This window comes from Ctenocephalides felis, unplaced genomic scaffold (genome assembly GCF_003426905.1).
Source record: "Ctenocephalides felis isolate EL2017-DRISC unplaced genomic scaffold, ASM342690v1 CF-g0.4_SCAFFOLD_01170, whole genome shotgun sequence".
NCBI lineage: Eukaryota > Metazoa > Arthropoda > Insecta > Siphonaptera > Pulicidae > Ctenocephalides > Ctenocephalides felis.
The window spans coordinates 14905163-14920512 of NW_020537324.1; the positions used below are offsets into that span (position 1 = coordinate 14905163).

General features: G+C 27.9%; 1 pseudogene; it reads left to right on the forward strand.

Moving 5' to 3' along the window:
* The first annotated feature begins 14125 nt into the window (after positions 1-14125).
* Positions 14126-15350, forward strand: part of LOC113366885 — a 7472-nt pseudogene continuing 6247 nt past the window's right edge.

A 15350-nucleotide genomic window follows, 5' to 3' on the forward strand; every position in this document is an offset into this window, starting at 1 on the left:
ATATCTGGCATTCTAAAAAGTCTAAATCTGAAAAAAAAAACTAGAAACGATTTTAATAAAATAATGCTGACAAGAGTGATTTTTGATAATAAACCACTTTTTAAATTTACTGTTAAAATCTGGTTTGGAATCTGTTTCAATCAAAGTTATTTAGCCATCTAGAAAGTTAGTAATATTTAAAAAAAATTACCACATCAAGATACAACTAAAAATAATATGAGCAAAAATAAATTCAAGTTGATTATGAAAAACATATAATATTACAGTGTTAGAAAAACAAGAATATTAATAGGTATGCATAATAATGATGTTTCTTCAGAATGATTAGTACGTCAGCAGTTTTAAAATAATTAATGTTGTAGAGATTATCATCGTTTGAGTTCTAGATGAAGCATAAAATTTATTACAATTAATACATTAAACGAAAGTTATAAAATGAAAGCAACGCTCAAAATATACCATGCATATTATATAGACACATTTAAAATATTACCTTTTGTGGATCATGTGCCTTCTTTAGGTCCAAGAAGAACCTCGCAATGTTGATCAATAATCCAACAACTGCTACGGCCAAAAATTTAAACTGCATGTGAGCCGATAATATTTTAAGTAAAAGCTCGATTTTAGATTTGATCAAAGCTCCGATTAAGAATAGTACCATGAGCTTGGTTTGCTTCTTCTTCTTACCTCTGGACGCTGTAGAAAATGGAAATTTTTTAATTTATTGTAATTATCAACATTATTAAAAATGTCGAAATCAAGAGTTGGTTTTCTGTAATCAATTAAGATGGGTGTTTATCATTATACAGGGTAGACTAAAGGCTTTGGTCTTACTTAAAACCTCATAATTTTCAAACCACATTGGAGACATATGTGTCCTAAAGTAACTATCCTAACAAAAAACTATCCGAAAAATAAATATTTTTGGGATGTTATTATCAATGCAGTAACCTAGTTTCGACATAAAGTTGAATTCTAGGACATCCTGTGCATATTTTTTTTATAAATATGTACTAATATATTATTCTATTAAATATTAAGTAAAAAATATGATTACATTTACTTCCAGAAAAAGCATCGGCGTATGCTTCAGGAGAATCATCAAATTCATCATCAGGAAACTCTTCAGTACTTTGCTTGTTCTTGTCAGCTTTGGCACGCCCTGTCTCCACCACGTCTTTAGTTGGCTCAGGATCACTGGATTATATCAATAAATAAATATTTATATAACAAATATAAATAATTGATACAATATGTGTCAGAAATAAATGATAATTATTGTCTCAATTTAGACACGATTAAAAACCTAACGGTGAAAATGTTTAATAGCGTTTAAAATAGAGAAAGATTTATTAGCATTGTTCAAAATAATATGTATATGTAATTAACATACTTGTATTTACATTTGGGTGTATGGTGATATGTAGGCAGATGTATGTCTAACAAGTGCTTACAGCTTTTCTTTTCCTTCTATAATAATCTAAACCCGTTCTATCATCAGCAGTATAATTTCTTTTAAAACTTTATGAATGGTTAATAAAGAACATTATCATTGATTTGTAATTTAGTATCACTACATTGTATATATATTTGTGATGTGGTTCTTTTCCGCTTTTACATATACTTTTTAAAGATCTTTTCCTAAATCACTTAAGCAAATAAAAATCATCCAATGCCAAAAGGTTATTCAACTCTCAACTAACTCAACACCTTATCACCCAGTAGCTTAAATTAGATAGAATCTTAGTAGGTTCTACTGAGGAGAAAGTTCTAAATGACTAATCTATATTCAACAGAGACAAAAAAACAATTTAGGAATCTTACCTTTCAAGATAATTGGAAACTACACCATAAGCACGACTTATATCGGTTCTTAGTGACCTGGCCAGTTTTGGAGTATCGTATAGGGCTCTTTGAGACCATGTGTCGTGGGATGTTTCTTTTCCAGCTTCATCTAGAAAAATTGAAAAAAAAAATATAAGTATAACATAATTAATATTTAAACAAAGCATTTACATAAAACATTCCTAAAGCCTTATGTTTTACAACCATTGTTTCAGGCATTATTTCACAGCAGATTCACACACTATTTGGCACTAATTTTGGAGAAATTATTAATTTAGTAAGCATTATATTGGAAGTAAAGTTAAAAAATTGACCAAAAATTTTGATCAAAATATTAGTTTGTTTTTTGAACTTTTTCAATATTAGAATAGATATATTACAATAATAGTCATATTGTAAATAAATAAAATATAAAACAAATAGAAAATAAAATAGTTCCTCTATAGAATCTAAATTGAATCAACTATACTATAGTATACTATCTCTCACAATAAACGTATCATTTACGTTTTTTACACATTTCTTCACAATTTTAATCAATATCAAGATCATTTATTATGGTATGTGTTTAATCATGTGAACTGAAGATTGAAGAGAAAACACTTTATAATTATTAATAAGAAAGTTCGCTTTTTCAATGGAAAGAATACTGTTCCAGTCACCTATACGAGTGGTTTCTAAATCGCCTGTTTGCGATTTTTATATCAATTATTTGCACTCATGCGATAACAATATTGAATTTAAATTAAAGCAATTAGAGTATAATAATAGAATTATACATGTTTATATTTTATCAAAATTCAAATGATAATTTATATTTTTGAGTTATTGTACGTATTAAGGACTCATTAAAGTTTTTGAATGTACTAAATAAATAAAGACTCAATCTAACAGGTATTTACAGTTTTATTCAAGTTATCGTTACAGTGTTAATAAATATTTAGTAATGAAAAATTAAACTTTTTCCTTAACTTCGAAAAATCTGAATCAAAATTGAGTAAAAAACGCCCACAAAAAGGCAATAATTGACCAGTTATTTATCAGTGAAAAAATGATTAATTAAATTGGAAAGTGTAGTAGGAAGGTGAAAATTGAGGGTTGCATACATGTATTTTTTAAAAATAACTAAGAAAATTATTTCAATACATTGAAAAATGAGTGTTAGAGTTGGACAACTCTTAATTAAAGCAATGTTTTTTTAGTGTAAAATTAAGCTTTTTCATTTTTCAACTCAAAAAACATTAATCGAAACTCAGTCAAAAACGTTCACTAACAAAAATCGAGATAAAAAATTATGTAATTACTATAATAATTCTCACGAATTAGGGGTCTGTCATAAGAGGGTGAAAATTGAAGGTTATATGTGTTTTCTACATGCGCATTGAAAAAAAATGTTGACCTTGAAATAATAAAATACTTGGTTTCTATGAATCTTGGGTGAAAATATGAGAAAACCTGTCTAGGGTTATACCAAACAGTTTCCCAAATTTTCACGTCAAGTGGATTATAGAACAGATTATGAATGCCTAGGACATAGAAACACACATACACACATACAAACATCTATTTCCTATATATAGAAAAAATGAAATAATATATTAAATTTAATGATTCATATAATAAAAATACTAAAGAATCTGAGATTTCAAGAATTGTTTATAGAATTTGTTCGGACGTATGAAGGTGACAATCTTCATGGCATTGAGCTTTTACACAAGATGGTTGCTACCCCTGGTAAAGGGGGTAGCGGAGAGTTTAATAGACTAATTGTCCAAAAGTAAAATCCGCTTAACAACACTTATAATAGATAACCAAAAAATATATCTTTTTTCATGATAACTTAGTAACAAATCAGTGATTGTAATAAGAATTGCAACAAATGCATAATATACAAACAAATCAGTGTTTAATACAGTCCACAGCTACAAGGATTAATTATAACCCAACAACCTGAGTTAATCGAGAGAAAATTTTAATAAATTCTATAACTAAGTGTCGGTATACAGAATTAACAAAAAACTTTTATCTTAATAAAGTCTATCTATAGTAACAATAACAGTTCAATAATTTTTGTAATTACTTTCAGGTTTAGAAAACTAAGAGTTTTACTTGACTTTTCAAAGGCAAACCAATAAATGCCCTATCAAATTGTTATTTTTTGTAGTAGACTGTAACCCAGTGATTGGCAGTCTTATTTTTTTCAATTATCAACTCGACATTGCTTACCATATATCATTAATATGGCATGCATATAAAATATTTAAACAACATATCAACTATATGTGGCAATATTTTTTGTTCTTAAATTACATTAGCAATACTAGAAACTATTTATGTTATCATTTATAAGAAATGTTTCTGCAAAAGTAATCGAAGTGCAATTAAATTGGTTATGCCACAAACAAAAAAGAGTAAAATAGTAAACTGTAATGAAATGAAATATGATCAACTTTTATGAAATAAGATTATATTCAAGAGTTACTGTAATTACATCTGATATAATAGATTTCTAAAAGACTTTAAACGTTCGCTATGTAGTACGTCAAATAGAAAACGAACGTAGAACAATTTGCAGTGATTATTCTTAGAAAAAATAACAGCCTTTTATAATTTTCCCCGGTTCACACTTAGTTGCTAATTAATAAGTTATTCCGTTTTCCGTTGGACCACTTTCTACATTATAACTGTGCAAATATTTACTCTAATGTATTCTTTTTAGTTTTATAAAGATTAACATGAACTAGCCCAAAATAAATACCGATGATAAATTATTTCCACGGGATCACAAGAATAGAAGTAGAAGAATGGAATACGGTATTGTTTGGTTAATGTTTAAAATACTGTTAGAATATTCTTATTGTTATTTTATAATTTATTTACACATGCCAATAACTGGATCTCTATTGTTCATTAGAATTAGAACTCATTCTATTAACTTTACGAAGGAGAACTTTAGGTTTTGGCCAGAAAATCTGACTTGCTCTGATATCAATAGTCCAGTCCTCATAGTAAGTTCACCTCGGAATTCGAGATACCCAGCTGTAAGTCTGTGAATACTTGTATATTGGCACTAAAAAGTTGTCTCAAAACCTACATATGGTGGGGTGTACTTATCATATGTAGGTTTTGAGACAACTTTTTAATGTCAATATACAAGTATTTACAGACTTCCCGCTGGGTATCTCGAATTCCGAGATTCTTATCTAATTTGACTGGACTACAAGGTTTCAAGTCATTCTGAACTTTTTAACACCAAAATTATATAAAATATGTATGTGTATAAGCTTTCGTCTCCAAAAAGCCATTTTTTTGCCAACCGGCGATGGACTCACCTTGGTTGGTTTTGCGCGACGATCGGCCTAGCCATTTCTTTATATTTAACAGAAAATGTGAAAAAAATTCGTCAACATTTTTGCCAAAAATGTATACCTTTAGTAATTTGATGGAGATTTTTAGTATTTCTAAAATGATATCAGTGGTGATTAATTGGCAATGATCGGCCGGGCTGTTTCTTCGTAAATAATTGTTGAAATAATTATTTAATAGATTTTAATAAATCTTTGCATTTTGATAGTGTTCATTGTCTAAACAAACATCATAAAATATTAAGGACAATCGAAAAGAAATTTAATTAAAGAAATCCGAATGTTTGGAATAAGGGCCATGACAAAATTTCAACAATTACAAAATTTCGTCACAATTGCTAAATCTCAATTCAACGTGTTTTTGAGAGGTGCTTCCGGAAATCTGCTATTACTTTTTTTTAAATAAATATTTTTGCTTGCGATTCTTTTTAGAATATGATTAAGTGATGCCTTTATATGTATATAAATTTTTGTATCAATAGATTAAATAGTTTTTCTCAGAAAAAATTCTGAAAAATCGCTTTTTTCGGCCTTCTAACCATATATAACCCTTTAGGTCGATTATTTATACATCGAGAAGAACATGTAACTTGTCGTGGAGAAAAAATATTTTTCATACATTGATATATGAAAAATATGTTTTTCGCTCAAAAATATATAGAGAAAGTTAACTCTATTATATATATTTTTATATATTGATAATTTTAGAATACATACAACTTGATCAAGTTGTCTCCAAGCAAACCAAATCTCCTGTTTTCGCATCATTTTTGTTCATTATGCATATGTAAGATGATTAATATACAAAAATATATATAATAGAGTTAACTTTCTCTATATATTTTTGCCTACACTAAATGTTTTGTATATAGCAGTATCTGATCGCTATCTATTATTTTTTACATCCTGACTACTAATATCAAACTAATTGAAGTCTGCTAATGGCCTAGGTCATTTAATATTTCATGCTAGTGCACAAAATGCATGTTTATAATATTTTTAATTGCAAAGACATTTTCTTTCCTGCATAACATACATGGAAATACAATTGGAGAATACATAGTATCTGAATCAGGAATCCAAGAACCGTGACGAGATAAAATTGCTCACCGGAAAATAAATATGATCTACATAGCAATGATAACAACTAAAATATAAATATATACACCACATGAAACCTTAATGAAGTAAATGTTAAAATATCAACAAAATAGTACAAATAATGATAAATGAAACACAACTAGGTGCAAGTGGCATTATGCCATAAATCAAGCCGGATGAACTTTTGGACAACGTGTAAATGGTAGAATTAATCTAGGAGAATAATAGATATTTAGCTAATTTGATGAAACTTTCGTAATTATTTCAAAAAATAAGTTTTGACAATCACTACAAACTAATCAAAACGATTTACAATTTATACTTTTCAAACAATAATATTTGGCATTGTATTAATTAAATTTAATTATCTATTTATTGAATAATTGATTTTAGTATTCTAAAGATTTATTCTGTATGAAGCAAGTTAGCTCCAATATAGATTAAGTGTGTCATGATTTTATATACATAAACAAAAGAATGTATCAAAAATATCGATGTCTCATAAAATTATCATTGAATTGCAAATTATTAATTTTTAATTAAATTAGACTAGTTAGCAAAACCAAATTATATCAAAACATTAATAAAAGCGTTGCAAGCTCAACCGTCGAATCGAATAAAGAAATTATTCATGGAAGAGCTCTCCATAGATGTCAACGGTGATCAATATAAAATACAGAATGGAGTATACACTACACAATGTATATGCTAAAAGAGCTACTCCTAATTCCTAGCTATAATTAAAATCACTTTTCGTAGGCCTATAATAATTTAGATTTAATTATTTACGTTAAGACTATAAACTCTATCATACAAAGTTTCATCATCACAACTTTTTTTTCAAATTACTAAAAAAAGCATAGGCCGATTAGCAGAAACTAATCAGTACAATTGTAATCAATAATCAATACTTCTAACGTGTAACAGTTTTTGAAATTTCAAAATCAAAATTTGAATGTTTTGGTAAGTTCAAACGATTTAGAATTACTTGAAACGTCAAGAAAACATAAAACTAGCAAATCGGACTTTCTGGCAAAAATACAAACTTCGAAATGTAAAATAAATAAATATTAAAGCAATATATTTAATAGATTTAAATATACGAGCAGATAACAGATATTTAAAATATGCCAGACAGATAACGGAATCTTAGAAGTATTTAATTACCGTCATTAATTAAATTAGAATTCAATAAACTATTAATGTTTTATTTTTCATGAAGATTAAAATTTTATATGAATTATAAAAAAGCAGGTTGTCTTGACTAGAACTTAACTGCATCATTATCAAACATAATTACTATGTCAAATTGAAAAGACAAATTAACTTCTCACTAATTACCACTAATTACAAATCGATTAAAGCAAAACAACTATGTTTATATGATCGATTACACATTGGAATAATAAGCCAATTAGCCCATTGTATTTTTTAAAAAGTTCTTGAACAGAATACTTGACCTAAAAGTGAAAGATCATATTGATGTTATTGCAATGACGGTGCATTTCTGATCATCTGAAACAGCCAAAAAACACTCTCCATTAAGATGAACTTTCTTCTGTGATCTTTTGAACTCAGGAAATTTCTGGATGAATTTTAGAAGATGCACCGAGATGATTTGCTTCATTTTTTTATCATTGGTATAGAAACTTGATGATATTAGAGATTATGCACATGTGAAGGTGTTATGTTTTGATTGACAAAGATTTGTACGTTCTATATTTATTATGCATATCATCTTTAAAACGTTTTGGAAAATGATATAGCAAGAAGGCACGATATTTAGAAAGCCATCAATATATTTTTTATGCTATAGTATAAATCGTCAGTATTTTATAAAAAATATTTTAATTTGCTAATATTTTTCTGTATTCTTTAATTTCATTACTTCCACGGATTTGTACCAATTTCCAAATTAAATTAAAAGCAAGCTGTATACTCTATACCAGGTCTACTGCTAATACAATAATATAGACATTACCAATTCATTCGCATCCTCGTGCCAAATCTTTTGAGTAAAATTTATGAATATGATAATTTGTAGAAATATGTAAAAATATCATGCTCCATATTGTTCTCATGATTGTTGACACAAATTCATACATCTTTCGCTACTTAAACTCGCATTTGCAAAACGCGTGCAAATCAGCTGCTAATGAGCAATTGACATGTAAACGTCGACTACATTTATCTACTTTCAGTTCGAACCTTCTTTACAGGATTTAATAATAGAGCTTGTATTTATAATATATAATAATTTATATTTTTAAAATTTATTATTGAAGTAAAACTTCTTTAAGAGCGCACTTCCGTACAAATGCAACGGAAGTGCGTTACGGCAGATAAGATAAGATAAGAGTCGAGTGCCAATGATTCGTCATTCGCTCTCGATGATATCATTTCTAGACGGATCGATTGTGATTGATCGTCGTGTATGTGAATAGAGATCTGTCGTTGTATGCGTACCGACATCAACGTTGTATACGTACCGATATCAACAAGAAAATCGGCATAGATAAATAAAAATTTTAAAATTGCATTGTAGTTACAAATCTTAATTTAACGAAAAATGCCTGAATCAGAAGAATATTTTATCCTGTTCCTTAAAAATTGTTTCTATATTAATCTTAGTTTCTATAGATCTTTGAAGTTATTAAAATGGAAAATATTTTTTAGGCAAGTCAGATATTACAGCTATTCAAAGAATGAGATTATTTCGCCAGCGAAAAAGTAAAAAAATACAAGCAGTCAATGAATGTATGTTAATTTTAATTACATGAAGTTCTTCAAACACAATTACATGATGAATAAAATTGTGAAAACAATATTTGTTTAGGCGTTGTTTAACATAATCCACTGTGTGAACAAACATTATAGAATTTATTAATCAGCAATTACTTCATTTCTCTAATGGGGGTTTATTTCGAAATGCTAATTACAATGACAAACCGATCATGCCATATTTAAGTATGACTTTAATTACATTATTTTTTTTAAATATTATAAATATTTTTAATGCTATTATAAATATATAATTTATCATTATATAAATGTGTATAATGGTTGACACTAATAAATGTGCATCGCGAGTGTTACCATATTACTAATAAATATTATTCGAAATTGTTATATGCTGTATTTATTTTTACTTAAATGCCATCTTGTACAGTAGCAAAAAACTTTTACTTCAATCGCGTGTGACCTTACTTAAAAAATTATTTACTTAGTTTTAATTATTATAATTTTCCACTGAATGAAGGCCAGGATGTTAGCCAAAACGTAGGATATCAAATAAATTAATAAACCATTCACACAATTTTCATTTATTTTTAAAATTTAAACTTGACTCATATATAAGGTGACCTTACGTCCCAGGTTGGCCAGGACAGTCCCGGATTTGCACCTTATGTCTCTTGTGGGTTTATCTAAAAGCAATATTTGTTGTGGATTTAGACTTTTTGTCACGATTTTTCGAGAACTTATAGGTAAATTAACAAAAAATATGAAAACCAACGACCAAGTACTATTTCTTTAATTAATTATGTATGAAGTGGAATAGAATATTATACAAAGCTCAAAAGCAGAAAGTATAAGATCGAAAAATATAAGATATAATTTAACACTTTACACCAGCAAATTCCGAAATTTATATGAATTCGGCATCCGAGTCGAAAGGGTTAATATAGAAGACAAAAAAGTCTTACATATAATCGAAAAATGAAGTTCTTACTAAATGTCCGCAATAGTTATTTTAAAAATATAATTGATATAAGAAAATCTTTTTTTATTGTATCTTTATATCGCATTTGTTATTTTAAAGAAACCCCCACCCCATCCCCGCCCCAGATTTTCATAACAAAAAATTACCGTCCCGGTTCTGACTTAAAAAAATATATGTTAGCATTATACTTTCAACTCTCGCACTATTTGTTAATCAGACTCTAAACTAGATCACTATAATATTGTTTCTGTGGCATCTATATTATTATATTATAAATACCACTTAAATGTGTGAAACTGTCGTAGCTAATGAACTAAAACGTGTTCATTTTGTTCTGTGCCACATTATAAGAGTATATTATAACAATAATAAGAGAAAGCCTTATTTTATTAAAATGCTAATATTATAACTTTTACCACTTCAAAGGAATTTATATCGAAGCAAGAAATAACGTCTAGAATATCGAGAAAAATTATTGTAAGGAAAAATAGAAGTATTGCGCCTTGGAATTTCAACCTAATTATAACCTAAGTTTTTACACGAGTTCAAGTTCAATATAAATAATATATGATTTTCTAGGTAACTATAACGACCGATAAAATCGCAAGTAGCTTGAACTGATTTATAAGCACTTAAACGCTACCGGTGAGGAAAGGTAGTTGATAATTTGCCTTGTCACTATTATTTTGTAAAATATTATTGACGATTATAAAAACTTTAGAAGGTAACTTTCTTCGATGCAAAATTGTTTTATTAGCTTTCAATGGAGCGAAAGTTTTACCTAATGTTTTGGAAAATTAAAAAGCCTATACAGCATTGAGATGAGATGATCATCAGTAATTCATTGATTTATTGATAATAGTATTCAATTCAATTTACCTTAATTATTCAGTTTGCTACATGTTAATTAATTAATTTGCATAATTTTTTTCTACAACAAAAAATGATATAATGAGAACGAAACGACGTAAGCAAATTATTAAAGCATTATGTTATCACGAATGATGAAAAAAGTTTGTCAAAATTTCTCTACGCATTCTACGTTTGAATAAAAATAAATTTATATTTGATACTCCGCAATGATCGCATGAAAACTGGTTCTGCTAATTACAATTTTATTATATATGTAATCTATATTTAATATAAACAAAATTATGTAATTGCTTTCACAAATAAAAATCAGTAAGAATGACTTTTATGAATTGTTATAAATCAATGCACTTGTAAAGCTGTAACTATAGTATAAATGAAGTGTAGTGTAAATAAAATTAAGTTATAGTGAACCATGAGGTTGTTTATTTCAATATCTGAATATTTCTATTTTTATATAAACTGACTCAAGCAAAATTAATAAATTTAAAAATTATTCCAAAAATGGGCAATCAGCGCAGAACGAAATAAAGCGAATGCGATTCTCCTAAGAATACTTTTGTTTCGATCTACAAACTTTTCGTCGAACCATGACTTGTTACAGTAAGATTTTTATAGTTATAATCTTGGAAAATTTTAACCGATTTCAAAGATTTATTAATATAATAAAGATGAAATGACTCCTAACATATTACATTTTCAAAGCAAATTTTGTATAATAGCAAAAGCAATCGATTTCGTTAAATTGCCATAAGCAATTGCCAAAGCATGTTAAAGATAGTAAAAATTAATTTGAAATATTGTATATATATCCATAAATATATGTATATATGCATATATATACAGGGTGTCCCAGAACTTAACGTCAAACGGCTATCACCCTGTTTCCATTGACCCTAAATGTCCTTCAAAATGTAGAAAAAAAATTATCTCACGTTGTTTAGAAATTATGAGCTTTTAAGTGCAATCTAGAGCTTTGGTAAAATTGTGATAATTTTTCGGGTATTGTTAATTTTTATTAATTTCTTTATCTCTCAAACTTTGGAACCGTAATCGTGAATAACATTTCCAAGACCACAGTAAAAAATAATAACATAATGGTAAAAAATTACCATATTTATAAAAATACCACTTTCAGAGATTTGGGACACCCTTAAGGATACCAATAATACCACAATTGCTCCAAAAATTCAAGAACAAGGACTTTTTATTGAACCATATATTTAAATTATTCGAAATCGGTCGATTTCGAGAGTTTTGGGACACCCTGTATATATAATAAACTTTCAGCACCCTCTATTTTTAAAAAAAATTAGCAATTTTTATTATTTTAAATTTATTCAAGTTCATGTTCTACTCCACGTATTTTTACATTCATACTTTATTATCATTTTTTTCTCACTTCTTATATTGATTTTATGCCGTTTTTATACATATAATTTATACTCTATACCAGGGCTTCTTAAACTTTTGTCAATAGCGATCCCATTTATGATTGGGAGTTACTTGGCGACTCCATTCATGACTGCGAATTTCTGGACGACCCCAAAGATATAAAAAGGTAAATTAATATTTTTAAATAATTTATATATTTGGTAACAATAGGCATAAACATATGCATATGAAACTATATAGTTTAAAAATTTGTTTAGAACATACAAAAATCAAGACGTGATGTTATAAAACGATATAAATATTTGACATTGAAATCACTCGCGACCCCAGAATTTTTCCCCGCGACCCATAGGTTAAGTAGCTCTATACTGATCTGCTCTATACTGATCTAATGTTCTAACAAGTTTTCACAATTAATTTATATACGAAGTGCCAGTATATTTATTTTATAATTGTAATTGACTCATTAATCACTGTCAACTTCATCTGTTTATGAAAAAAAAAATGTAAATAAACATTTTTGTTGGAGCTCCGACTAAAAAAACTTGGATTTTATTTTACTCTAACTAGGTTCAAAATATATTTTATATAATTACTCAAAAATTTGACCCTAGAACTTGACATTATAATCGTAAAATATCCATGTTCGCATCATACATATATTCGTTTGATTAGGCATTTAAATGTACAACGGAGTTTCCGCGGTCCAGTTTGATCGAAAATATTCCGATTCGGCAATCGATGACCGGAATACTAAATTGGACCTAAAAGTTACGCATCTTCTTTCTGGTATCAAAAAAAATCACGTTTCACATGCAAATAGGATAAAGTAGTACAAAACCGAATTTGAATGAAAAAATAAATTAAAATTCCAGAACAATTGTAAAATTGTTTCAGATTTGAATGTTGCAATATAAATAGCCCCCCAAAATTGAACAATGCGGTAGTTTTAAATTTTACCTAGAAAATCATTATTATTTACATCGAACTTGAACTGGTGTTAAAATTTAGTTCACAATTATGTTGAAATTCCAAGGCAAAACTATTTTTGTTTTCCCAAATTTTGGACAGTCTTCAATTTATTATAGTCATTACTAAAAAAGTCTAAATAATCTATTTTAAGTAAGGATTTCCCTAATCTCTCTTTTCTGGTAAATATGTAGAATATTTTTAATAAGGTGAAGTGGACACTTATAGAGTAATTACTATAAACAAATCATGCCAATAATAAATTGTTAGAACTTTTTTTTTATAATAACCAAAATTCAAATAGTTGAAAATATTAGGCTGAGAAAAAAGAAATCCATTATTTTTATGTGAACAAATATATAAAAAATAATGGATTTCTTTTTCCACAAGAACCTAACATTAATATATGGAAAATATTACGTAAGAACATTTATTGCATTTTTTCTAGCAAAATACAGATTTATATGTTACCTTATATCATTTTAAGATATCTAATATATCAGGCTGCTGCAGATTACCAAGTTTCTATATTGTCTTCACTTTGTATTAACTTTTAAAAATATTCTTATAAATAAAAAAATATAGTATATATCTGTAATATGGTAGTAGGAACGCGTATTAGCAACCACTAATTCAGGGTTCTATGACCACCTCGGCCATCTTGGTATCAAGCAGTAATGATATCACTGGTCACTTAAAATTGTCAGCGGTCACCAGTCACTCAAAATTGTAGGTCTAAAAATATTATATCAAGCAACGCAGATAAGCAACTATTAGTTCAGGGTTTGATAGCCATCTGGGCCAGCTTGGTATCAAACAGTAATGATATCAGATCACTCAAAATTGTAAGTCTAAAAATATGATAAAAAGTGATAATTGCAATTTTGGGAACAGTTCGCATGGTAAGAATGCAGATAAGCAACCATTAGTTCAGGGTTTGATAGCCACCTCGGCCTGCTTGGTATCAAGTAGTAATGGTATGAGATCATTTGAAATTGTAGGTCTAAAATATGATAAAAAGTGAAAATTGTAATTTTGGGGGAGTTCTCGTGGTAAGAATGCAGATAAGCAACCACTAGTTCTATAACCACCTCAGTCAGGTTGCTATCAAGCAGTAATGATACCAGATCACTTGAAATTGTGGATTTAAAAATATGATATCAAGCAAAAAGTGTAAAGCAGTAATGAAATCAAATCACTTGAAGATCTAAAAAATAATACAATAAAGTAAAAATTGCAACTTTGGGGACAGTTTTACACAAAAAATAAAATGATTGAATACCATTACCCGGTATGTTGAAAATATGTAGCAACTATTAGAAGAAAAAAAAACTACTATTAGATAGAAAGAACAACTACTGAATTGCCTTCTAAACGGCCATCTGTTAAAATAACAAAATAATTACTGAATGTCTTCATAATAGACATATCATAATTCAAAACAAAAAATATATGGAAGAAGTATCTGACTGATTTACATGCACTAAACGACAACTTTTACAACTCAATAATAACAACTTTTTTATTTTTAAGAACGTTAATTTTAGTTAATTTAAGAACGTTTTATTTTAATAAATTGAAATTTGAAAAAAAAGTAAAGCGCTCTGAATAATTCAATGAACTTCAATAATTTTAAATAACTAATATACAAATACAAGCACGAATAAATAGAGAAATCAGTATTTCAGTAATCCAAATTGATCTGAAACACATATCAAATACATTTTGATAAATAAGTAAAGATGAGTAATCTTGATGACAAAGGAATCATAAGTTCAACAAAACATCGATTTACTTGAAAAAAAAAACTGATAAATTTCATTACATTCTAGAGCAGAACAATGACTAACAATTGGGATATTCTCAAAACAATTCTATCCAACTAATTATATTATCGCTTATTCGTACCGAATTCCAATATTTCTTTTATTGTTTATTATAATTCACATATCGTATGTTTTAATTCACACATATCGATTTTAATATAACCGACAAGTTGCCACAAAACGGGGTCATTGGTGAGAATTACACGTTCGATGTGGGTTTCGAGCACAAATCGCTGAAACGATCTCTATCATTGTATT